General features: G+C 35.4%; 1 long non-coding RNA gene across 1 annotated transcript in view; it reads left to right on the plus strand.

The window, feature by feature from the left end:
* LOC149176754 (uncharacterized) overlaps nucleotides 1–14,115 on the plus strand; it is a 60,134-nt gene extending 46,019 nt beyond the window's left edge. Inside the window, exons 8-36 of the long non-coding RNA XR_016258076.1 lie at nucleotides 272–3,295; nucleotides 3,408–3,439; nucleotides 3,760–3,859; nucleotides 4,253–4,333; nucleotides 4,431–4,519; nucleotides 4,730–4,816; nucleotides 5,042–5,323; nucleotides 5,436–5,467; nucleotides 5,563–5,905; nucleotides 6,248–6,328; nucleotides 6,634–6,712; nucleotides 7,010–8,132; nucleotides 8,511–8,591; nucleotides 8,688–8,776; nucleotides 8,988–9,075; nucleotides 9,331–9,660; nucleotides 9,778–9,809; nucleotides 9,904–9,981; nucleotides 10,148–10,213; nucleotides 10,311–10,421; nucleotides 10,818–10,898; nucleotides 10,995–11,071; nucleotides 11,284–11,359; nucleotides 11,626–12,154; nucleotides 12,249–12,602; nucleotides 13,000–13,080; nucleotides 13,177–13,265; nucleotides 13,478–13,571; nucleotides 13,795–14,115. This is a non-coding gene — a long non-coding RNA (uncharacterized LOC149176754). The remainder of the gene's footprint in view (nucleotides 1–271; nucleotides 3,296–3,407; nucleotides 3,440–3,759; nucleotides 3,860–4,252; nucleotides 4,334–4,430; nucleotides 4,520–4,729; nucleotides 4,817–5,041; nucleotides 5,324–5,435; nucleotides 5,468–5,562; nucleotides 5,906–6,247; nucleotides 6,329–6,633; nucleotides 6,713–7,009; nucleotides 8,133–8,510; nucleotides 8,592–8,687; nucleotides 8,777–8,987; nucleotides 9,076–9,330; nucleotides 9,661–9,777; nucleotides 9,810–9,903; nucleotides 9,982–10,147; nucleotides 10,214–10,310; nucleotides 10,422–10,817; nucleotides 10,899–10,994; nucleotides 11,072–11,283; nucleotides 11,360–11,625; nucleotides 12,155–12,248; nucleotides 12,603–12,999; nucleotides 13,081–13,176; nucleotides 13,266–13,477; nucleotides 13,572–13,794) is intronic.
* Nucleotides 14,116–27,401: the final 13,286 nt, after the last annotated feature.

Below are 27,401 nucleotides of genomic sequence, written 5' to 3' on the forward strand. Positions count from 1 at the left end.
CCATCTATGATCTACTATGTAATCTTTCTTATTACAAATACTCTAGATCTCCTCCCTCCTTACATATTTAGTGTTTATGATTTTTGGGGTTTGCATAAGATGTATTTTCTAGTGAATAAGATTACTCATAATATTTTCAGTCTCCACTAAGATTTGTCATAAGATATTGTGATCTTTGTTTCATAATTCTCACAATATTCGATGTGTATTTAATATCTGTCAACATATTTTTTAGTCTCTATTTAATACTTATTTATTATTTGATATGCAGGATGTCCTTGGTTCGCCATGGATGCTTTAGTTATAGTGCAAGAGTCTATTCTTATTTGTCTTTATTTTTATTTTTGTTATTTTTGTATTTTTGGTTATATTGTTTTCTTTGTTGTTTTATTTTACGTTTTTCATGTTATGGTTGTTATATATTTTGTATTGGTGAGCATGGCCATGCTAATTGATGGTTTGATATTTATTTATTATGTGTTTTTTAATTTAATTTTCTTTTGTTCACATTTTCTTTTGGGTTGAATAGTGTGGGTTTAGCGATGATCTATAGTCCTCGAGTGTAATGGGTAAAGGAAAATGAGCAAAAGAAAATGAGGTATGTATGGGAGAATTTGCTTGTTTATGCATAAAGGTGACCAAGGTATGTATGGGGAACTTGTTTGTTACTAACATAATTATATGATTTTATGTCCATTTTTATTTAACTCATATGTTGCTCCATCATTGTATCATGTGTGGGTTTAGCGATGATCCATAGTCCTCGAGTGTAATGGGCGAAGGCAAGAAGGCAAAGGAGGTATGTATGAGAGAATTTGCTTGTTTATGCATAAATGTGACCAAGGTAAGTATGGGGAACTTGTTTATTACTAACATATATGTTGCTCCTTTAACTCATATGTTGCTCCTTTAACTCATATGTTGCTCCATCATTGTATCATGTGTGTTTGTTGAAATGTAGATGCAATACAAATTAAGGGTTAATTAAGGGTTGAATAGTGTGGGTTTAGGGATGATCCATAGTTCACAAGTATAATGGGCAAAGATGAAGGAGGTATGTATATGTATGAGGGATTTGCTCTTTTATGCATAAAGGAGAACAAGGTATGTATGGGAATTTACTTGTTTGTTACTACATAATTATATGGTTTTATGCCCATTTTTATTTAACTCATATGTTGCTCCATCATTGTATCATGTGTGTTTGTTGAAATGTAGATGCAATACAAATTAAGGGTTGAATAGTGTGGAGGGATGACATATATGTTGCTCCATCATTGTATCATGTGTGTTTGTTGAAATGTAAATGCAATACAAATTAAGGGTTGAATAGTGTGGGTTTAGGGATGATCCATAGTTCACAGGTATAATGGGAAAAGACGAAGGAGCTATGTATATGTATGGGGGATTTGCTCTTTTATGCATAAAGGAGAACAAGGTATGTATGGGGAACTTGTTTTCTAGTACATAATTATATAGTTTTATGTTGATTTTTTATTTAACTCATATGTTGCTTCATCATTGTATCATGTGTGTTTGTTGATATGTAGATGTCACATAGATTAAGAAAGGTGAAGGAACACATGACACTACTATTTAATAGTTTCATGTCAATTTTTATTTAACTCATATGTTGCTTCATCATTGTATCATGCGTGTTTGTTGAAATGTAGATGCCACATAGATTAAGAAAGGTGAAGGAACACATGACACTACTATTCTCTTTGCATGGGAGAGACAGAAGGTGAGTTATATTTTGTTACAAAACTCATTTTTAAATTAGATGCATATTATATTATTTGAGATTTATTTATATAATGATTGTTATGCAAATGTGGGTAAAGCAAGGTGGTGCGTAGTATCGAGGGAACTACGGAGTTTTTTTGTATGAGAGAGACTTGCAAATGTTTAGGAGAACAAAGGAAAAAAGTGTGTTTTGTTTTGGTTAGACATGGATATCTTCCCGTTTCATTACAATCGTTCTCCTTCCCCCTTCTTTATTGAGGAATTATGATTTTTGGTCATTACATAAGATGTACTTTTGCATAATATTATTCATAAGACATTTTGTTTTGGCTTATGATTTCTCATAGTATATGTTAGCATCTATTTGGTACATTGTGTGGCAACTTAAACCAGGTCCTAACAACCCATGATTACACAAGCATACTAGGTGAACCCATGGTTACACAAGTATAGTGGGTGAAGGCGAAGATTGAGGTGATATGTATAGTTCCATCTGTGTGTACTTAAATTCAAGGCATCTTACATTATTGGTCATCTATCTAATTATTGACCACATATGTTGTAATGTAGGTAATGCAAATGTGGAGAATCACTCACTAAAGTGTTGAAATGTATTTGTGAGTGGGAGACTGTGGTAGAGGTCAAAGGTATGTGTGAGGGCAAAGGTATGTGTGAGTTTTCTTTTGGTGCAAATATTCATATATCATCCACTATTTACCTATATATGATCATCCCTCATTATCTATTTAGGTTTTATGATTTTTAGTCTTTACATAAGTTGTACTTTCTAGTGCATAAAATTATTCATAATATCTCACAACATTTTGTGTGTATTTAGTTTTTTCCGTGATGTCTTATTGAGTGCAATGCAATGCAAATAATGGAATGTAAAGAATATGGAATGTAAAGAATCACTAGCTAAACTACTGAAATATCTTTATCAGAGAGATAAAGGTAAAGACAAATGTAGAGGTAAGTTCTTTTTTGTACAAAATCTGTTTATGATTTGTTACGAGGTCTTTCTCATTTCAAATACAGCGTTCTCCTCCCTCTTAACGATTTAGGTTTGATTAATTGTGCATAAGGTTACTCATAATATTGTGCATAAGGTTACTCCTAATATTGTTGGTCTCTAATTAAGATTTCTAATAAGATATTTTGATATTTTTTCATGTTACTCACCATTGTGTATTTAATATTACTCATATTTTTTGTGTGCAGGGTGTTATTAGTTGGCCATCGACGCATTTTGGGGTTGCAGATTGGTGTCTCCATCTGTTGTTTCTCTTTTCTTTTTATCTTTTTATAAGTTTTGTTGTTTTTTGTTATTGTTGTGATTTTCCCTTTGTTTTGTTTATTTTTGTTTTTTTTTTCACATTTGTGAGCATGGCCATGCTAATTTGTAGTTTGATGTTTTTTTCTTCTTATGTGCTCTCCTTTTCTGTTTTTCTTGTTTTGTTCTTTTGGTTTGGGTTTGTGGGTGGGAGGGAAGCAATCAAACAAGTCATTTGGTTTAGTTCCAAAAGTGTAGTGGGCAATGGCAATGGAGGTATGTATTAAGGAATTTACTTGTTTACTGGTATATAGTGTTATCCTTTTGTAATTTAACTCATTTGGTGCTTCATACTTATTTGTTTTGTTTGAATTTAAATGCAATGTAGGTTAAGGAAGACATAGGAGCACTATAACAAAGGTAGAGGCAAAACCATAATTATATGGTTTTATGTCCATTTTTATTTAACTCATATGTTGCTCCATCATTGTATCATGTGTGTTTGTTGAAATGTAAATGCAATACAAATTAAGGGTTGAAGTGTAATGGACAAAGGTGAAGAAGGTATGTATATGTATGGGGGGTTTGCTTGTTTATGCATAAAGGTGAACAAGGTATGTATGGGGAACTTACTTGTTTGTTACTAAATAATTATATAGTTTTATGTCCATTTTTATTTAACTCATATGTTGCTTCATCATTGTATCTTGTGTGTTTGTTGAAATGTAGATGTGACATAGATTAAGAAAGGTGAAGGAACATGTGAAACTACTATTCTCTTAGCGTGAGAGAGATGTGAGTCACCATAGCAAAGGTAGACCTTTGAAGCAAAGATAGAGGGTGAGTTATATTTTGTTACAAAACTCATTTTTAAATTAGATGCATATTATATTATTTGAGATTTATTTATATAATGAATGTTATGCAAATGTCGGTAAAGCAAGGTGGTGCATAGTGTTGAGGAAACTACATAATTTTTTTGTATGAGAGAGACTTGCAAATGGAAGGAGAACAAAGGAAAAAAGTGTGTTCTCTTTTGGTTAGACATGGATATCTTCTCGTTTCATTACAATCGTTCTCCTTCCCCCTTCCTTATTGAGGAATTATGATTTTTGGGCATTACATAAGATGTACTTTTGCATAATATTACTCATAAGACATTTTGTTTTGGTTTATGATTTCTCATAATGTATTAATTATCTGTTTGGTACATCGTGTGGCAACTTAAACTAGGTCCTAACAACCCATGATTACATGAGCATGCTGGGTAAACCCATGGTTACACAAGAATAGTGGGTGAAGGCGAAGATTGAGGTGATATGCATGGTTCCATCTTCCTTGTACTTAAATTCAAGGCATCTTACGTTATTTGTGATCTATTTAATTATTGACCATGTACGTTGTAATGCAGGTAATGTAAATGTGGAGAATCACTAACTAAAGTGTCGAAATGTATTTGTGAGTGGGAGATTGTGGTAGAGTGCAAAGGGAGAGGCAAACGTATGTGTGAGTTTTCTTTTGGAGCAAATATTCATATATCTTCCACTATTACCAATATACAATCATCCCTTGTTATTTATTTAGGGCTTATGATTTTTATTCTTTACATAGATTGTACTTTCTAGTGCATAAAATTATTCATAATATCTCACAACATTTTGTGTGTATTTAGTTTTTTCATAATGTCTTATTGAGTGCAAAGCAATGCAGATAATTTGATGTGAAGAATCACTAGTTAAACTACTGAAATATATTTATCAGAGAGAGATTGTAGTAAAGGTAAAGACAAAGGTAGAGGTGAGTTCTTTTTTGTGCAAAATCTATTTATGATTTGTTACGAGATCTTTCTCATTTCAAAATACAATGTTCTCCCATTGTGCATAAGGTTACTCATAATCTTGTGCATAAGGTTACTCATAATATTGTTGGTTTCTAATTAAGATTTCTCATAAGATATTTTGATATTTTTTTCATGTTACTCAATATTGTGTATTTAATATTGCTCATATGTTTGGTGTGCAGGGTATTATTAGTTGGCCATTGACGCATTTTGGGGTTGCAGATTAGTGCCTTCGTTTGTTGTTTCTCTATTTTTAGTAGTTTTGTTGTTTTTTGCTTCTTGTTTTTTTACATTTGTGAGCATGGCCATGCTAATTTCTAGTTTGATATTTTTTTGTCTTATGCTCTCTCCTTTTCCATTTTTCTTGTTTTTGTTCTTTTCTTTTGGGTTTGTGGGTGAGAGGGAAGCAATCAAACAAGTCATTTGGTTTAGTTCCAAAAGTGTTGTGGGCAATGCCAATGGAGGTATGTATCAAGGAATTTACTTGTTTACTGGAATATAGTTTTATCCTTTTTTAATTTAACTCTTTTGGTGCTTCATACTTATTTGTTTTGTTTGAATTTAAATGCAATGTAGGTTAAGGAAGACAGAGGAGCACTATAACAAAGGTAGAGGCAAAACCATAATTATATGGTTTTATGTCCATTTTTATTTAACTCATATGTGCTCCATCATTGTATCATGTGTGTTTGTTGAAATGTAGATGCAATACAAATTAAGGGTTGAATAGTGTGGAGGGATGATCCATAGTTCACAAGTGTAATGGGCAAAGGTGAAGAAAGTATGTATATGTATGGGGGATTTATGCATAAAGGTGAACAAGGTGTGTATGGGAATTTACTTGTTTGTTACTACATAATTATAGTTTTATGTCCATTTTTATTTAACTCATATGTTGCTTCATTGTTGTATCATGTACATTTGTTGAAATGTAGATGTGACATAGATTAAGAAAGGTGAAGGAACACGTGAAACTACTATTCTCTTTGCGTGAGAGAGATGTGAGTCACTATAGAAAAGGTACACCTTTCAAGAAAAGATAAAGGGTGAGCTATATTTTGTTACAAAACTCATTTTTAAATTAGATACAAATTATATTATTTCAGATTTATTTATATAATGAGTGTTATGCAAATTTGGGTAAAGCAAGGTGGTGCGTAGTATGAGAGAGACTTGCAAATGTTTAGGAGAACAAAGGAAAAAAATGTATTCTCTTTTGGTTAGACATGGATATCTTCTCGTTTCATTACAATCGTTCTCCTTCCTTTGGTCATCACAGAACATGTACTTTTGCATAATATTACTGATAAGACATTTTGTTTTGGTTTATGATTTCTCATAATATATCTAAGCATTTGTTTGGTACATTGTGTGGCAACTTAAATTAGGTCCTAACAACCCATGATTACACAAGGATACTGGGTGAACCCATGGTCACACAAGCATAGTGGGTGAAGGCGAAGATTGAGGTGATGTATATGGTTCCATCTGTGTGCACTTAAATTCAAGGCATCTTACATTATTTGTCATCTATCTAATTGTTGACGACGTACGTTGTAATGTACATAATGTAAATGTGGAGAATCACTAACTAAAGTGTTGAAATGTATTTACCTATATACGATCAATCCTCGTTATTTATTTAGGGTTTATGATATTTAGTCTTTACATAAGTTGTACTTTCTAGTGCATAAAGTTATTCATAATATCTCACAACATTTTGTGTGTATTTAGTTTTTTTTCGTAATGTCTTATTGAGTGCAATGCAACGCAGATAATGGAATGTGAAGAATCACACGTTAAGCTACGAAAATATCTTTATCAGAGAGATAAAGGTAAAGACAAAGGTAGAGGTGAGTTTTTTTTTTTGCGAAATTTGTTTATGATTTGTTACGAGGTATTTCTCCTTTCAAATACAACATTTTCCTCCCTCTTAACAATTTACCTCTCTTTTCAAATACAACGTTCTCCTCTCTCTTAACGATTTAGGTTTGATTAATTGTGCATAAGGTTACTCATTATCTCAATGTGCATAAGGTTACTCATAATATTGTTGTTCTCTAATTAAGATTTCTCATAAGATATTTTGATATTTTTATCATGTTACTCAACATTGTGTATTTAATATTACTCATATTTTTGGTGTGTAGGGTGTTAATAGTTGGCCATCGACGCATTTTGGGGTCGCAGATTGGTGTCTCCATCTGTTGTTTCTCATTTCTTTTTCTCTTTTTATTAGTTTTGTTGTTTTTTGTTATTGTTGTGATTTTCCTTTTGTTTTGTTTATTTTTATTTTTTTCACATTTGTGAGCGTGGCCATGCTAATTTGTAGTTTGATATTTTTTTCTTCTTCTGCGCTCTTCTTTGCTATTTTCTTATTTTTGTTCTTTTGTTTTGGGTTTGTCGCTGAGAGGGAAACAATCAAACAAGTCATTTGATTTAGTTCCAAAAGTGTAGTGGGAAATGGCAATGGAGGTATGTATTAAGTAATTTACTTGTTTACTGGTATATAGTTTTATACTTTTAATTTAACTCATTTGGTGCTTCATACTTATCTCATTTGCTTAAATTTAAATGCAATGTAGGTTAAGGAAGACAAAGGAGCACTATAACAAAGCTAGAGGCAAAACCATAATTATATGATTTTGTGTTCATTTTTATTTAACTCATTTGTTGCCCCATCATTGTATCATGTGTGTTTGTTGAATATAGATGCAATACAAATTAAGGTTTGAATAGTGTGAAGGGATGATCCATAGTTTACCACTATAACAAAGGTAGAGGCAAAACCATAATTATATGATTTTATGTCCATTTTTATTTAACTCATTTGTTGCCCCATCATTGTATCATGTGTGTTTGTTGAGATATAGATGCAATACAAATTAAGGTTTGAATAGTGTGAAGGGATGATCCATAGTTCACAAGTGTAATGGGCAAAGGTGAAGAAGGTTATATGTATGGCATAAAGGTGAACAAGGTATGTATGCTGATGAAGGTTATATGTATCGCATAAAGGTGAACAAGGTATGTATGATGATGAAGGTTATATGTATCGCATAAAGGTGAACAAGGTATGTATGAGGAACGCACTTGTTTGTTACTACATAGTTATATAGTTTTATGTCCATTTTATTTAACTCATATGTTGCTTCATCATTTTATCACGTGTGTTTGTTGAAATGTAGATGTGACATAGATTAAGAAAGGTGAAGGAACACATGAAACTACTATTCTCTTTGCGTGAGAAAGATGTGAGTCACCATAGAAAAGGTAGACCTCTGAAGCAAAGATAGACGCCCATTATATTATTTGAGATTTATTTATATAATGAGTGTTATGCAAACATGGGTAAAGCAAGGTGGTGCGTAGTATCCAGGAAACTACATTTTTTTTTGTATGAGAGCGACTTGCCAATGTTTAGTAGAACAAGGAAAAAAAGTGTGTTCTCTTTTGTTTAGGCATGGATATCTTCTCGTTTCATTACAATTGTTCTTTTGCCCGCTTCCTTATTGAGGAATTATGATTTTTGGGCATTACATAAGATGTACTTTTGCATAATATTACTCATAAGACATTTTGTTTTGGTTTATGATTTCTCATAATATATCTAAGCATCTGTTTGGTACATTGTGTGGCAACTTAAACTAGGTCCTAACAACCCATGATTACACAAGCATACTGGGTGAACCCATGGCTACACAAGCATAGTGGGTGAAGGCGAAGATTGAGGTGATATGTATGGTTCCATCTACGTGTACTTAAATTCAAGGCATCCTACATTACTTGTCATCTATCTACTTATTGACCATGTACATTGTAATGCAGGTAATGTAAATGTGGAGAATCACTAACTAAAGTGTTGAAATGTATTTGTGAGTGGGAAACTGTGGTAGAGTGCAAAGGCAGAGGCAAAGGTATGTGTGAGTTTTATTTTGGTGAAAATATTCATATATTATCCACTATTTACTTAATATACCATCATCTCTCGTTATCTATTTAGGGTTTATGATTTTTAGTCTTTAGATAAGTTGAATTTGTTAGTGCATAAAATATTCATAATATCTCACAACATTTTGTATGTATTTAATTTTTTCATAATGTCTTATTGAGTGAAATGCAATGTAGATAATGGAATGTGAAGAATCGCTAGTTAAACTATTGGAATATATTTATCAGAGAGAGATTGTAGTAGAGTGTAAAGGTAAAGACATAGGTAGGGTTGAGTTCTTTTTTGTGCAAAGTTTGTTTATGATTTGTTACGAGGTCTTTCTCCTTTCAAATACAATGTTCTCCTCTCTCTTGACGATTTAGGTTTGATTAATTATGCATAAGGTTACTCATAATCTTGTGCATAAGGTTACTCATAATATTGTTGGTCTCTAATAAAGATTTCTCATAAGATATTTTGATAATTTTTTCATGTTACTCAACATTGTGTATTTAATATTACTCATATTTTTGTGTGCAGGGAGTTATTAGTTGGCCATCGACGCATTTTGGGGTTGCAGATTGGTGTCTCCATCTATTGTTTTTTTTTGTTTTTTGTTTTTTTGTTTTTATCTTTCTATTCTTTTATTGTTTTTTGTTATTGTGGTGTTTTCCTGTTGTTTTGTTTATTTTGTTGTTTTTCACATTTGTGAGCATGGCCATGCTAATTTGTAGTTTGTTGTTTTTTTCTTCTTATGCGCTCTCATTTTCTATTTTTCTTGTTTTTTTTCTTTTTTTGGGTTTGTGGGTGAGAGGGAAGCAATCAAACAAGTCATTTGGTTTAGTTCCAAAAGTGTAGTGGGGAATGGAGGTATGTATGAAGGAATTTACTTGTTTATTGGTATATAGTTTTTTTGTTTTTTGTTTTAATTTAACTCATTTGGTGCTTCATACTTATCTCATGCGTTTATTTTTTTGCGCAATGTAGGTTAAGGAAGATAGAGGAGCACTATAACAAAGGTAGAGGCAAAACCATAGTTATATGGTTTTATGTTCATTTATTTAACTCATACGTTGCTCCATCATTGTATCATGTGTGTTTGTTGAAATGTAGATGTAATACAAATTAAGGGTTGAGTAGTGTGGAGGGATGATCCATAGTTCACAAGTGTAATGGGAAAAGGTGAAGAAGGTATGTATATGTAGGGGGGATTTCCTTGTTTATGCATAAAGGTGAACAAAGGTATGTATGGGGAACTTACTTGTTTGTTACTACATAATTATATAGTTTTATTTCCATTTTTATTTAACTCATTTGTTGCTTCATCATTGTATCATGTGTGTTTGTTGAAATGTAGATGTGACATAGATTAAGAAAGGTGAAGGAACACATGAAACTACTATTCTCTTTGCGTGAGAGAGACGTGAGTCACCACTACATGATTATATAGTTTTATTTCCATTTTTATTTAACTCATTTGTTGCTTCATCATTGTATCATGTGAGTTTGTTGAAATGTAGATGTGACATAGGTTAAGAAAGGTGAAGGAACACATGAAACTACTATTCTCTTTGCGTGAGAGAGACATGAGTTGCCATAGCAAAGGTAGACCTTTGAAACAAAGATAGAGGGTGAGTTATATTTTGTTACAAAACTCATTTTTAAATTAGATGGATATTATATTATTTGAGATTTATTTATATAATGAGTGTTATGCAAATGTGGGTTAAAGCAAGGTGGTGTGTAGTATTGAGGAAACTTTGATTTTTTTTTTTGTATGAGAGAGACTTGCAAATGTTTAGGAGGACAAAGGAAAAAAATGCTCTCTTTTGGTTAGACATGGATATCTTCTCGTTTCATTACAATCATTCTCCTTCCCCCTTCCTTCTTGAGAAATTATGATTTTTGGGCATTACATAAGATGTACTTTTGCATAATATTACTCGTAAGACATTTTGTTTTGGTTTATGATTTCTCATAATATATCTACGCATCTGTTTGATACATTGTGTGGCAACTTAAACCAGGTCCTAACAACCCATGATTACACCAACATACTGGGTGAACCCATGGCTACACAAGCATAGTGGGTGAAGGCGTAGATTGAGGTGATATGTATGGTTCCATTTGTGTGTACTTAAATTCAAGGCATCTTACATTATTTGTTATCTATCTAATTATTGACCACGTATGTTGTAATGCAGGTAGTGTAAATGTGGGGAATCACTAACTAAAGTGTTGAAATGTATTTGTGAGTGGGAGACTGTGGTAGAGTGCAAAGGTATGTGTTAGTTTTATTTTGGTGCAAATATTCATATATCATTCATTATTTACCTATATACTATCATCCCTTGTTATCTATTTAGGGTTTATGATTTTTAGTCTTTACATAAGTTGTATTTTCTAGTGCATAAAATTATTCATAATATCTCACAACATTTTGTGTGTATTTAGTCTTTTTCATAATGTCTTATTGAGTGCAATGCAATGCAGATAATGAAATGTGAAGAATCACTAGTTAAACTATTGAAATATCTTTATTACATAGAGATTGTAGTAGAGTGTAAAGGTAAGGACAAAAGTAGAGGTGAGTTCTTTTTTGTGCAAAGTCTGTTTATGATTTGTTATGCAGTCTTTCTCCTTTCTAATACAATGTTCTCCTCCCTCTTAACGATTTAGGTTTGATTAATTGTTCATAAGGTTACTCATAATCTTGTGCATAAGGTTACTCATAATATTGTTGGTCTTTAATTAAGATTTCTCATAAGATATTTTGATTTTTTTCATGTTACTCAAAATTGTGTATTTAATCTTACTCATACTTTTGGTGTGCAGGGTGTTATTAGTTGGCCATCGATGCATTTTGGGGTTGCGGATTGGTGTTTCCGTCTGGTGGTTTTGTTTTGTTTTTATATTTTTATTAGATTTTTTGTTTTTTTGTTATTATTGTGATTTTCCCTTTGTTTTGTTTTTTTTTTCATATTTGTGAGCATGGCCATGCTAATTTGTAGTTTGAAATTTGAATTTTTTTCTTCTTCTTATGCGCTCTCCTTTTTTATTTTTTTTGTTTTTGTTCTTTTGTTTTGGGTCTGTGGGTGAGAGGGAAGCAATCAAACAAATCATTTGGTTTAGTTCCAAAAGTGTAGTGGGCAATGACAATGGAGGTATGTATTAAGGATTTGGTTTAGTTCCAAAAGTGTAGTGGGCAATGGCAATGGAGGTATGTATTAAGGAATTTACTTGTTTACTGGTATATAGTTTTATCCTTTTTTAATTTAACTCATTTGGTGCTTCATACTTGTTTGTTTTGTTTGAATTTAAATGAAATGTAGGTTAATGAAGACAGGGGAGCACTATAACAAAGGTAGAGGCAAAACCATAATTATATGGTTTTATGTTCATTTATTTAATTCATATGTTGCTCTATCATTGTATCATGTGTGTTTGTTGAAATGTAGATGCAATACAAATTAAGGGTTGAGTAGTGTGGAGGGATGATCAATAGTTCACAAGTGTAATGGGAAAAGGTGAAGAAGGTATGTATATGTATGGGGGATTTCCTTATTTATGCATAAAGGTGAACAAGGTATGTATGGAGAACTTACTTGTTTGTTACTACATAATTATATAGTTTTATGTCCATTTTTATTTAATTCATATGTTGCTTCATCATTGTATCATGTGTGTTTGCTAAAATGTAGATGTGACATATATTAAGAAAGATGAAGGAACACGTGAAACTACTGTTCTCTTTGCGTGAGAGAGATGTGAGTCACCATAGCAAAGGTAGACCTTTGAAACGAAAATAGAGGGTGAGTTGTACTTTGTTACAAAACACATTTTTAAATTAGATGCATATTATATATTTGAGATTTATTTATATAATGAGTGTTATGCAAATGTGGGTAAAGCAAGGTGGTGCGTAGTCTTGAGGAAACTACGGATTTTTTTTTTGTATGAGAGAGACTCGCAAATGTTTGGGAGAAAAAAGGAAAGAAGTGTGTTCTCTTTTGGTTAGACATGCATATCTTCTCGTTTCATTACAATCATTCTCCTTCCCCCCTTCCTTATTGAGGAATTATGATTTTTGGTCATTACATCAGATGTACTTTTCCATAATATTACTCATAAGACATTTTGTTTTGGTTTATGATTTCTCTTAATATATCTAAGTATCTATTTGGTATATTATGTGGCAACTTAAACCAGGTCCTAACAACCCATGATTACACAAGAATATTGGGTGAACCCATCGTTACACAAGCCTAGTGGGTGAAGGCGAAGATTGAGGTGATATGTATGGTTCCATCTGTTTGTACTTAAATTCAAGGCATCTTACATTATTTGTCATCTATCTAATTATTGACCACGTACATTGTAATACAGGGAATATAAATGTGGAGAGTCACTAACTAAAGTGTTGAAATGTATTTGTCAGTGGGAGATTGTGGTAGAGTGAAAATGCAAAAGAAAAGGTATCTGTGAGTTTTCTTTTGGTGAAAATATTCATATATCATCCACTATTTACCTATATACGATCATCCCTCGTCATATATTTAGGGTTTATGATTTTTAGTCTTTACATAAGTTGTACTTTCTAGTGCATAAAATTATTCATAATATCTCACAACATTTTGTGTGTATTTAGTTTTTTTCATAATGTCTTATTGAGTGCAATGCAATGCAGATAATGGAATGTGAAGAATCATTAGTTAAACTACTGAAATATCTTTCTCAGAGAGAGATTGTAGTAGAGTGTAAAGGTAAAGACAAAGGTAGAGGTGAGTTCTTTTTTGTGCAAAATTTGTTTATGATTTGTTACGAGGTCTTTCTTGTTTCAAATACAATGTTCTCCTCCCTCTCAATGGTTTAGGTTTAATTAATGCATAAGGTTACTCGTAATATTGTTGGTCTCTAATTAGGAATTATTATAAGATATTTTGAAATTTTTTTCTTGTTACTCAACATTGTGTATTTAATATTACTCATATTTTTGGTGTGCAGGGCGTTATTAGTTGGCCATCGACGCATTTTGGGGTTGCAGAGTGGTGTTTCCATCTGTTGTTTCTCTTTTCTTTTTATCTTTTTATTAGTTTTGGTTTTTTTACGTTATTGTTGTGATTTTCCTTTCGTTTTTTGTTTTTTTTTCCACATTTGTGAGCATGGCCATGCTAATTTGTAGTTTGATATTTTCTTCTTACGAGCTCTCTTTTTCTATTTTTCTTGTTTTTATTCTTTTGTTTTGGCTTTGTGGGTGAGAGGGAAGCAATCAAACAAGTCATTTGGTTTAGTTCCAAAAGTGTAGTGGGCAATGGAAATGGAGGTATGTATTAAGGAATTTACTTGTTTACTACTATATAGCTTTATCCTTTTTTTATTTAACTCATTTGATGCTTCATACTTATCTCATTTGTTTAAATTTAAATGCAATTTAGGTTAAGGAAGACGGGAGCACTATAACAAAGGTAGAGACAATGACATAGAGGGTGAGTTATCTTTTGCAATAGAAGTTTGAGTTTTCTTTTGTTTTAGTTTTTCCACTCCTATGGATCTTTGTTTTTGCATTTGTGATCATGGCCTCCTTGGTTTGATGGTAAACCAAGTCAAATATCTGAAACACTAATAAAAACTACATCTTCAAATGTGCCCCTCTAGAAAAGTTATTCAATCAAATTAGACAAGATTTGTGGACAACTACAACTCATGCCATGCACATAACTCAACCCCATGAGAAGATGTGCAAGTCAACCTTCCCTTCACATGCATGGATATCTAAGTCACTCAACCCACCAAATTGAAAATCTTCAGGTGAATGCATGGGATCATTTGTAAATAATTCTTTTCTAGTGAACAATATACAATAAATGATGGACCATATCATGTTGTAACTAAATACAACGTGCCAACTGCAAATGCCAAAACAAACACCCTTAATCATCATAAACAATTTGCATAAACTTTGTACCATGAAACCATATACCACAAACTGGCTGTTGGTTTTCAAATATGTGGGTAATGTATTCTAGATGTTTGTCTTTTAAACACATGTAATCTCCTCAAATAGGTTGTTGTTGTATTTATGAAGAAGTATTGTCTCGACTATCACTTATTATGCTAGTTGCTACTAGAAGATTAAACTAATGCTACAAGCGCCTAATGTAGATCAGATTTATTAGTGTAGAAACATTTTTTACATTCTCATACAAGATCTCTAACCTCCCTTTCAAGTGCTAATGCATGTAGGGCTGGCTTAGAACAAACAAATTTGAAACTGGAACCATTAGTAGACCAATTCAAGGGCTTTCCATAGCATAAATATCATTGGTGTAGGGTGCTACAATTGTGTATTAGTGTTGCATCCTCTAGCAACCTTGATGTTCAATATAAGAGGAAGGCCATTTTGAAATGACATAGTCTAACTTATAGATAAAATGACCTTTTTCATTGGAATTCGACGATACTATCAAGATTGTGATTTTTTGTTGTTTAAAAAACATTTTTGAATGCATAAATGGATTCAAGACCCTAAAAATTCCTAGGGCACTCGAATTATAGATCAAACAAAACTCATTTAATTGAAAATATCTGTCGGACTTTGGTAAAAATTGAGAAGGAATAATTCATTGAAAAAAGCCATTTCATATATTAGTTAGACTACATGATTTTGAAATAATCTCTTGCTCCATGACTAAAATAGGCTCATGGGTGCTTCCACTATCCAAAAGCCCTCAACATAAGCTTACCACAAATAAGCCCCTCTTTACCTTTAATTTATTCTTAGACCTCAAAATAGATTAGGGCCGACCTTTCAAAGTTATGAATACAAGCAAAACCAACATAAATTTGTGGATGTCTTTTTGTTCGGAAATGTTTGCTTTTTGGCAATGTCTTATTGAATTTTGCTCTTGTTTTGTAATAGTTCTTTGTCCTTGCCTTGAATTTTTTACATTTGAGATAATGTAGGATTTGTAATGCCTTTTGAATTTTTGAGAGTTCCTTTCAACATTGAACCTCGACTATCAACTGTGACATATCTCAATATCTTGACTTTTGTGATACCATAATCCTCTTGTGGTTTCCTTACTATGTTAATTTTAGTGATTCCAATTCCTTAATGGCCCAAGACTTGCATTATGGTGATGCATGAACAAAATATTTCTTTTTTTTTTTATCTAGCTAGAAAACAAGGTTGAATTGGAGACATAGAGAAATATTTCAAACCCACAATGATAGGTCTACAACACTAAATAACGGCATATTGGTGTTGAAAAGAATTCCAAATTTTTACTCTGGCTACTAAAACCGACTCCCTTGAGCTCTGTGTGTAATTATAGGGACATGCTTTCATTGTTTGAAGGTGAGACAGATTGTAAGTTTGTGAATAGTAAGTATGACACCCAAAACAACACTAAAATTTGAACAAGGAACCACAAAAAAGGTTTCTATCAAGAAGAAGAAGAATGCCATGTATTGTATAAATGATTTGCCAATCTAGTGCCCCTTTCAAACTCGGAGGTAGGCAAACCTACATGAATGCCTTTATAAATGAACCCTTCCTCCTTTTTATACTATGTTTTCTAACATCACTTTAGGGCCAAACCCCTAAAATTATGACTATATAAATAGGGTTGATTGGCTTAGATAGGTATTTGTCCTACATAGGCTGGATTTCTTGAACTTGTTATACTTTTTTTTCGTTATTCTTGTTTTTAATTGAAGTTCAATTTTGAATTAACCTTTCAAATAATCTGCCATGCTTGTAGTTCCATTCATAATTGTCGTTGGTATCAAAATTTTCTTGGAAATTTTCTTATGGAAAAGGATTGCCTCAATGCTTTTAAAAAGAAGAAGAAGAAAGGAAGGCCAAATTTAAAGGATTGCCTCAATGCTTTTAAAAAAAGAAAGGCCCAATTTGATTCATATCTCGTGTTAAGAAAACTTCTATTACAAAGTTTGACATGGGACTATCCCAAAATGTTGATGTGACTTTTGGTTTAAGAACAATGCCCCGGATAAAGTCAATATGAGGAAACAAAGGTGGAGCATATCCTTCATGAATGCACGAAGACCTTTAACATAGAGTGATCTCTTCCTTGTTGATGTTTGTGGCTTGGGAAAGACCTCTAACCTAAAGTGATCTCTTCCTTGTTGATGTTTGTAGCTTGAGAAAGTACTTCTGCATAGGCCTAAGTGTTTGGGTGTGTAGAAGCCACCATAATACACCCTTATACCTTAGTAATTACAGTAATTTCTTTCATAAGATAAGGTGATTTTAATTTAATGAAATGCGAAGGTTCTCTCTAATAGTGAATTAGATGAATCTCAGTTGTCGAGAGATCTAATTTTTGTTGAGAAATATAGGGCATTCAATGAATAACAATATATCTTCTTGATAATTGCTTGTGATGCTCTTTTCTTCTTAATCTTATATTCAATTCTTTGTTAGCTTATTAATGTGTTCTTTCATCAAGACAATTACCAATATGCAATAATAAAAGAGACAAGTGACACAGTATATAGGCTTCTCCAGCCAGGGCCAAAACCTCTCACCTCTTGAGAGGAAAACCCGATCAAAATTCTTCTTCTTAGATCTTCAATTGATAAGTACCAAGACCATGACACAGACCCTTGACTCTAGTATCCTTCCAAGAACCTTGTCACCAACCTTGATACTCTGCCTCTTCGTTTTGCTTTTCTCACACTGCTTTCCTTGGCTTCTTCTAGAGAAACTCGGTCTCTAACCTTCTTATTGCTCCTCCTTAGCTTCCTTAGAGAATCTCGGTCTCTAGGTCTTTACTTCGACCTCCCAGAAGGGTCTTTCTCTAGCTGCCCTAACTTCGCACTTCCTAGAAGATTTTGTTGCCCAGACTTCGCACTGCCCCAAAAGATTCTGCTGCCCAGAAGATTTCGTTGTCCCAGAAGATTCTGCTGCCTAGAAGAAATTTCGTTGTCCCAGAGGAAAGTCTTTTCGCTGGCCCAGAAGAAACCCTAATTTCGTATTACCTAGAAGAATCCCTTTCTTTCTTCACACTTTGCCTTCTCTTCCTTCTTCGTACTGCTGCTTCCCTTCCTTCTTTCACACTTCTTGTCTCAAGTGAGTCGAGTTCTTTTCTTGACATGGAGGACTAGTTAGGCTATATATACCCCTCCTTCGATGCCCTTTAGGCTGACTTGACAGCTGGAGTTAGGCCGACTTTACCTAGCAACTTTCTCATCGTTTGTAGGTCGAATTGAAGAGGTTTGGTGACAAGTTCTTGGAGGATATTTTACATAGAAAATATTGACCTTTTACAAAGTGTAACATGACTTCATTTACATTATAATGACTTACATTTTATGACTAGATGAAAAATAAATCCTAAAGACTCTCAATTGGAGTGTTGACTCAAAAACAAAATCCTTGCTCATGAAACCCATGAAGCAAGTCAATAAAATAATTTCATTTTTTCTTTATTTACATCTTATTACATAAAATCATATTTACTTGTCAATATGAAGACCGAACCTAGTTACACTTTTCAACACTCCCTCTTAACTAAGGAGGTATTCATAATGGTACCTTAGACTTTGTTATTCTGAAGAATCTCTTAAGAAGAATTCGGATTAGTAACTCATTTGTTATAGCATCATACCAACCAACATTGTCATATAGCAAGGCCTTGACTAACAACTCTATCTCTCCACAAGATCATAGCACAATGTTGGTGAGACTAATGATTTATAGACATACTCATCATTGTCTCTCACGGAACATACCCCACCCGGGTTCTCACTTTTCAACACTTCCTCTTAACTAAGGAGGTATTCATAATGGTACCTTGGACTTTCTCAATCTGAAGAATCTCTTCAGAAGAATTCGGATTTGTAACTCATTTGTTATAACATCATACCAACCAACATTGTCATATAGCAAGGCCTTGACTAACAAATCTATCTCTTCACAAGATCAGAGCACAATGTTGGTGAGACCAATGATTATAGACATACTCATCATTGTCTCTCCCGGAACATACCCCACCCGAGTTCTCTTAGGGTATGCTCCATGAGGACTATTCTTATCTTGGACTCCCCAGTCCTCAAAGAAGATAGGTCCTCCACGACTACTCTTATTGTTGGATGCCCTATCTCATCCTCAAAGAGTATCAGATGCAAAATGATTACACAATCCTCCATTCTGCCTTCCCAGGTGAAGAATAGAAGATGTCTATTTCTCTCCTTTTCAAATCAGGAGGATATATTCCATTAAAGGAATGTACTCATTCCATCACAAAGGAATGTACCTAAGCTTCCTGCTTAGGAATTTCCAAGTTTCTTCCAAGTAAGAAACTTCTTTATCATGCTCCCTCTTAACTAGGGGCTTTCTGCAGCTTCTCTTGTGGAGATCCTAGAACAACCAGTTGTTTGAAGAGCTCCTTCCTTTAATGTCATGAATTTCTTCTTCGTTAAGGAGTCTTCAACTTTGGGGACTTCTACATAGGGCATAGTTCATTCATCACTTTTATTCATGAGTTAGTCATGTCTTCAACTCATCAGAAAGTGATCCATCATATCTTTCATCTGTCTTTGCTTCATGTTATTTTGCTTTCATGCCATATTTTTTGGAAGGACATTACATCCTTCTATATGGTCCACCTACATAAGCTCATCCAGATATTAGTTAAAAAATAATCAACGAACATATCAAATCAAGGTTACCTTTACCATGACATCTTCCTTTAAGTATCAACATCCTACATGTAGATTGACACATCTCCCACTGATATTCATTGTCAAGGGTCTCTATCTTTTTCAACTTTCATCAGAACCTTCACATCTTTCCAGGAGATCTTTTAGTCAAATCTTCTTGGACTTCGGATGTTGAATGCCTTCTATCTTCGTTGCATATCATCACGATCTCTTCCTATCCCTTCACACTTTATTCCTGGGAGCTTCCAATCTTAGTTCCTGATTGTAGTTAGTTTCCTCATGATTCATATGAGAACATATTATGTTGATTTCATCTGGTAACACTTATGCTTTTTTGCAAACTTTCAGAGGAGGAGATCCTTTTCTTTTCTTTGACCATAGTGATCTATATTATCTGCAACCATATGGCTTCTACCATAATCTGTGTAAGCATACATACCGCATCTTCCTTTCGGTCATTCAGACTTCAGTAGCAGCTTCATTTGAATGAGGGAACTTCATCTTGCTCTTCGTTTGATGTCATCATACCTTCATTCCTTGAATCCCACGAGATGGAATTCTTGATTAGTGAATACTCCAATGAGAATTACATTAGAGAGACTTGAGGATGTTTCATATTCTAACTCGACAGATGTTTTTCTTTATAGATTCTGTACGATGACTCTTGTCTATGATGACATTCATTTCTTTTTATACATATCATTGAGGTTTCCCAAGAGCTTCCTATTCTATTGTAAACAAGAAGATTTATCCCAGACATACTTTCTTCCTCCCATGTCACGAGCTCTTACTTCCAATGATTCTGTCATGACGCTACTTTGATGTATTCTATCCTATCTATAATTTACAAGTGAAAAGTACCTTCTTGTGAGGAAGATCATCATGGTCATAATAGAGATCTTTTACTTCATTCATTCTTCGGCTTCTTAGACTCAAGTTCTTTCACTTCTTCGGTGATGTGGGCTTCTTCCCTATTTCTCTTGTCCTTACCACGTTTAGGGCAATCTCTTTTATAGTGCCCCAGTTCTTGACATCCATAGCATCTTACTTTATCCATGTTCCTCCTTTTCTTTTGAGGACCAAACCTTCCAAATTTTCCTTTCCTTCTTGTTGTAGCAGCATATGCTTGATTTTGCTCACTTGGTCCAACATCAAGCTTTGACTTCAATCTCGTTTCTTCGATCTTACAGAGTGGCCATAGATCTTGAAATGGAGTAGTGTCTTTCTTCACATATAAGCTTGAAGTGAAGTTACCCCATTCTTCCGGTAGTGCATTCAACACCACTGTGGTCATCTCACTATCAGACATTACTTATCCTAATTCTTGTAGTTGATACCGGATTTCTGATATCCTCCTAAAGTATGAGGCTATTCCATCTTCCTTTGATATCTTTAGTTTGAAGAGTTCTTGCCTTAGAGAAATTACTTCTCCAGCAATACTTATCGAAAACAACTCTACCAATTTTTCATATATAGCTTTTGTTGTTTCCAACTTTGATATGTATGGGATTAGAGCGTCTTTTATAGATTCTATAAGAATCCTCTGGGCTCTCACTTCTCCCTTCATGTATTTACCATGTGCTACTAGAATGGTGTGAGTCAAGACCAAAAGGGACGTGGTAATCAGAGAGGACGAATTGGTAGTAGCATGGTGTGAGCCGAGACCATAAGGGACGTGGTAATCACAAAGGTTGAATTGGCAGTAGCAGAGGTAGAGGCTAGTTGGGATGCAAGTGTAGCATACAATCGCTAGTTGAGCTAACAATCAAAATAGTAGTCGATAGTTGCAACGTAGGCTAGCTCTAATAGGCTTTATAACCAAGGAAGTAGAGGGTTGTTAAAGAAGCCTGTAGCCATCACCGAGTTGTTGTCGGGGATGTATGGGGCAAAGAAAAACAGTTGTCGAAGACAACAATCATGAAGCCAAGAGGGAAAGACGAGCCGTTGTCAAATCTAGCAAGGTCAGGGATAGAATTGTTAGCCGACAAGAGAGTTGCGATTGTTCAGTCCATTTGGTGCCGCAAAGTGGTCAAAATGTAGTCGTTCCAACAAGGAGAGCTGCATTGTAGAGGAATCTAGCAATCAAACCATAGATTGACAAAAGTCCTAGAAGTATCGCTGAGAAAGTGGAGAGATTATAAAAGGTCTATACAAGGGTGGAGAGTTGCATAAGTGTGATGCTAGATTGTAGAACAATGAGCAGTAATAGGTGGTCACCTCTTAGAGGGATACCATACGAGTTGGTGGGATGGAGCAATGGTGAAAACAATGTAGGAAGTCGACAAAGGAGAAGTTGTAGCCATACAGTTCGTATAGGAGCCACATATCAATCGTAATGTACAGATCTAAATTTCTAGCAGCAAAATTTTTCAGTAACATTTCGGATTTGGAGCCCAACTAGTCTGTGAGGTTTGAGGATAGGTTGGAGGGTGCATCTAAATTCACTCCCTGAAAGGTGAGGGTTTCACTGATTCTCATGGAGAATGGCATATGGGAGTTTGCTAATGTGAAAATTTCATCTATCACAACAATTGGAAATTATTTTCCTAACTGTTAGTTTATTTAACAATTTATTTGCTACAACAAATATCAAATAATTCACACTGTGATTTTCACCAATAAACTATGGAAGAAAATAGCGTTGGAAACTGAGAAAATCTAGCACACAAAAATATGACAGTTATTTTTGGACAAATGTCCCCGGAAAAACCCAACTTGGGAAAATTAGTGCAACAATTGAGGGTTTTTATTATTATGCAGCAGTGGGAAATTCCGAGTACAATAATATGGATGCCGAATGCTATCTATCCTGCAGAGAAAATACTGGCAAAAATATCTAGAGGGAAATTACCCTCACTCCGAGCAATCTCGATACTCCACTGCTACAGAAAAGCAAGTTGTCCAACTAGGCCTGCTCAGGCTCTGTGTCAAGCTGAAGTTGCCTACCACACGTGTTACCCGAATTTTCTGCTAATCAAGCCTTCTTGCCTGCTGTTGGCTGGGAAAACGCTTCTCAGACCCTCTGGAACCTCTGTCTGGCCTCTGGAACTGAAAACGTCATCCTTCCTCAGCAGATCGAACTGCCCAGTGAATCTTCTGCGCTGCCTCTGCGCAGCTTCCTCGAGAAATTTCGACCTCTCTGCAAATGCACTCGCTGGATCTGGAAAACTTCCTCTAGCCTCACTGTCTCTACCCCTCACTATTTCTGCGTTCTTCTTTGGCTTTCTAGCAAATGTCGCTGCTCTTTGGAATTCGAATGGCCAAACAAATCGAATCCCACAAGTGTATTCTCCATCTATCCATCGACTTCTTCTTATAATCGTTTGTTGGAGCACCAACGACCAAAGTTAAAACTTAATCAAGGGCCCAAATTAATTCCTTGTCGATCCATGTGAGTTTATAGAGAATTCTCACCTTATCTCAATTAATATTGACCATATTCCCTAAGTTTAGACTTAGGAAATTTTTAAAAATCGGCTATTAATCTAATTTAGACACTTCTCGGTGGAATTTCCATAAACAATTTATGGGTTATGGAGATCTCATGCGTTTTAGCCTCTCTACAATGTTTCAAGACTAGCACACATCCGATGCTACAAAAACTAACACTCCCTCTTAGCGAGGATTGTGTTTCACTGTTGCACACCCTACCACAACACCGTCTCTGTACCACCTTATATAATGGTGCTGACGTCTGACAGGAAACTTTGCTGGAAATGACTATGTTGCTCCCTTAGTCACAGCGTTGCTCCCTCAGTCATTGCGCTGCTCCCTTAGTCATTGCGATGCTCCCTTAGTCATTGCGCTGCTCCCTTAGTCATTGCGATGCTCCCTTAGTCATTGCGCTGCTCCCTCAGTCACTGCGCTGTTCCCTCAGTCACTGCGCTGTTCCCTTAGTCACTGTGTTGTTTCCTCAGTCACTGCCCATCAACCACAATGCTAACTTTGATTCATCTGCCACTGACTGTAGCTGAACCAAACTGCTGCATCTGTGACGCTGTTGACACTGCACTGTACATTTTGTACTGCTGCCAACTCTGCATCTGCATATTAACTCCATCTCATCTGTTGTTGTTGCAACCACAACTACTACAACTAAGAAGCATCCTAAATACTGAATCAATTGTGTTCAGTATGATGCATTTGTTTCCTAAGCATCTGACTGCTTCTAGCCTCTGCACTGTCACTGGAGAATTTGCGTTGTTGTTGACTCTGTATTGAGCCACTTGCTCTGTTGCCAACTCTGCATTGCGCTCCCCAGCACTTGACTGCTACTAGTCTACAACTATCACTCTGGAATTTGATTGCATCTCTGACATTGATCCATCCTGCTACTGAATACTATGGCCCCCCATAGCTAGGTGATCATCCATGAGGTGGACTCCTCAATGGACACTGTTCTATCTTTGCAATCTCTTGGACTACAGCTCTAAGTCGCCCCACCTCTCTCCTAGAGGTATGGCTGCCATCATAGCCAAATCTTATCTACTCATACTGTTGTTACTGCTACTGCTTCTGCACTGCTGCTACTTCTGCACCGCTGCTGCAACCACTGTAATAATGAGTCTGATCTCCCCAGATCCTGAAGTACTAGCTTCCATAGGGTTTCTCCCTCTGAAACTAGTCTCCTTTTGAGTGTCAATCTCCTTATGGGAAATCTCTCTGCTCCCTTCGTTCAACTTACACTGTCCTCCTACATTGGAATTGGATTTCGTAGCTCTGTGCTGGGAATCTTCTGGCTAGAATTGCACCTGCATATTGCTACTGGGCAATTCACCCTACCAGTGTCACTGCATCTAGCTTTGCAACTGTCTTACGTGTACTGATTGCAACTAGATTTGCAACTGTCATCTAAATTATTGACAACGCCTGCTCACACTAAGTCTGCTACTATGATGCTATGGGCTCCTATAGCAAAGGTAATGGTCCCGCTGTAACAATTTGGAACTGATCGAACTGATCTCCTTGTTGCAACTGTGCTGGACCTTGGCCATCTCGCACATTGGAGCCTCGCACTCCTCCACCACTTGGATCTAGTTCCCTATTACCTCCTTTTGAGCCTTGTCCCTTACTGAACCTTTCTTCACTTTGCAACTTGCACTAGACAACTCACACTTCCTTCAACACCTGTCTCCGACAGCTGGAAGTCGATTCACTGCTCAGATCCCCATTCTGGCTAATTCATACGACCTCATTTGGAAACTTGTATGACCATCTCGACAAAGCTGCAAAATTTGCGAATCTCAAAAACTGGGATGGAAATCTCCCTCTTTCACCTACTCGGCTGTTGAATCTGCTATTTGCACTCCCTTCTGGAGTGAGAAATTTTGCTCATGGCAACTGCTAATCTGTAATTGAAAAATCAGGTCTCTGAAACTCGAAACCCCTTGAGAGAAATTTTCCCTTTATTGTGTGTGCTTTTCTCTTTCCACCTGACACGGATTTTGTTGCTGCAAAACCCTCTGCGTCCAACCAAGGAATCTGCTCAGTGAAAAATCTGAGCTGTTACTGCTCCCTTTGACTACTGGAATCACTATCATGGGAAAATCAATTTTTCTGCCAACCTGCAACTGAAATCAAACCCTTGCCCAACAATTCGATTTGCTTGTCTAGGTATTGTGCAACCTCTGAGAATTTCAGCCTGTTGCTCCTCTAAACAGTGAAATTCCCTTCTTCGCTTTTGAGCTTTTCTTGCCTCATCACTCGCATTCCGATACCATGTGAAAATTTCATCTATCACAACAATTGAAAATTATTTTCTTAATTGTTAATTTATTTAACAATTTATCTGCTATGACAAATATCAAATAATTTGCACTGTGATTTTCACCAACACACTGTGGAAGAAAATAACGCTCGAGAAAATCTAGCACACATAAAAATATGACACAATTATTTTTGGACAAATGTCCCCACAAAAACCCAACTTCGGAAGTCGATGCAGCAGTTGAGGGTTTTTATTATTATGCAGCGGTGAGAAATTTTGAGTACAATAATCTAGATATCGAATGTTGGCTATCCTGCAAAGAAAATACTGGCAAAAATATCCAGAGGGAAATTACCCTCACTTCGAGCAATCCCAACACTCGACTGCTACTGAAAAGCAAGTCGTCCAACTGGGCCTGCGCAGGCTCTGCGTCAAGCTGAAGCCGCCTGCCACACGTGCTGCCTGAATTGTCTGTTAATCAAGTTGTCCTGCCTGTATTTGGCTACAAAAACGCTTCTTTAGCACTCTGGAACCTCTGCCTGGCCTCTGGAACTAAAAATGTCTTCCTTCCTCAGCAATTCGAATTGTTTAATGAATCTTCTGCGTTGCCTCTGTGCAACTTCTTGGAGAAATTTCGGCCTCTTTGCAAATGCACTCGTTGGATCTAGAAAACTTCCTCCAGCCTCATTGTCTCTGCCCCTCTATTTCTATGTTCTTCTCTGGTTTTCGGCAACGACCGCTGCTCTCTGGAAATCGAACTGCCAAAGAAATCGAATCCAACAAGTGTATTCTCCATCTACCCATTGACTTATTCTTATAATCCTTCGTTGGAGCACCAACGACCAAGATTAAAACTTAATCAAGGGCCTAGATTAATTCCTTGTTGATCCATGTGAGTTTCTAGAGAATTCTCACTTTATCTCAATTAATAATGATTAATTAACCATATTCCCTAAGTTCAGACTTAATAGATATTTAAAAATCGGCGAATAATCTAATTCATACACTTCTAAGTGGAATTTCCAGAAACGATTTTTGGGTTATGGAGGTCTCATGTATTTTAGCCTCTCCATAAATTTTTGAGACTAGAGCACATCCGATGCTACAAAAAGTAACAACTAACCCCAAACTCACCTTGCTTACGTTGCAAAATTGGCTACCTATAACCAAAAGGATGTGAAATCTAGGAGAACTATCTTAGATGCAGTGAAGGATCATCCTTGAGGACAATAAGGGAGATGTGGGAGGCTTTAATGAAGCTTTATCAAAGTGATAACACAAACAATTTTTTTTGCTGAGAGTGAAACTCAAGAACACCAAGATGACCAGATCAGATACTATGACCAGTTATTTGACGAAGATCACACGAGTATGTGATGAGTTGGCAACAGTTGGGGCGATCATGACTTGTGACATATGATGAAATGGTAAGGACGATCCTTAATGGCTTCACCAAGCTATGGACTCTTTTCATGAAGGGCATCTTTGCACGAGAGCATCATCCTAATTGGGACAGATTATGGGATGATTTTTTCTAGGAAGAGATTCGAGAGAAATCTCTAGGAGGCCAAGAAAAGGGTGATGATCAGAACCTATCCCATGCTAGTAAGGCAAGATAGGGAAAGGGGAAGAAAAATACAGGTAGATAGTGGTTTCTATCTCCTGTCTATAAACCAACACCATCAATTGACTTGTACTTGGGTAGTGGTGCATCAAACAATGTCACAAGAGGCATGAGATCTATTTAGCAGTTTGACGAATAGTGACTAAGAGTTGTTTGTGGAGGTAATGATGACAAGTATGTAGTGAATGGGGTTGGAACCATCAAGTTCCAGCTCAAGTTAGGATGTACATTGCAAGTAAAGCACATGTTATATGTACCAGGACTGAAAAAACAATGATGTATCCTCCACCCTATTTCTAAAGCAAGTTGTTTGTGGAGGTAATGATGACAAGTATGCAATGAACGAGGTTGGAATAAAGTTCCATCTGGGGTAAGGAGGTTCATTTCAAGTAAATGACATGTTTATGTACCGGGAATGAAAAAACAATGATGTATCCTCTACCCCATCTCTAAAGCAATAGACATCGTAGCCCTGACATAAATGTATTTGGCGACTAGAGTGAATGTCTCCTCGTAATCCACTTTGTCCTTTTGGGAAAACCCTCTGGCCACAAACCTAGTCATGTACTTCTAGATGCTACCATTTGTACCATG

This window comes from Pinus tabuliformis, chromosome 4_1 (genome assembly GCF_031772625.1).
Source record: "Pinus tabuliformis cultivar Carrire ecotype Pingquan chromosome 4_1, CPIR1, whole genome shotgun sequence".
NCBI classification, from domain to species: domain Eukaryota; kingdom Viridiplantae; phylum Streptophyta; class Pinopsida; order Pinales; family Pinaceae; genus Pinus; species Pinus tabuliformis.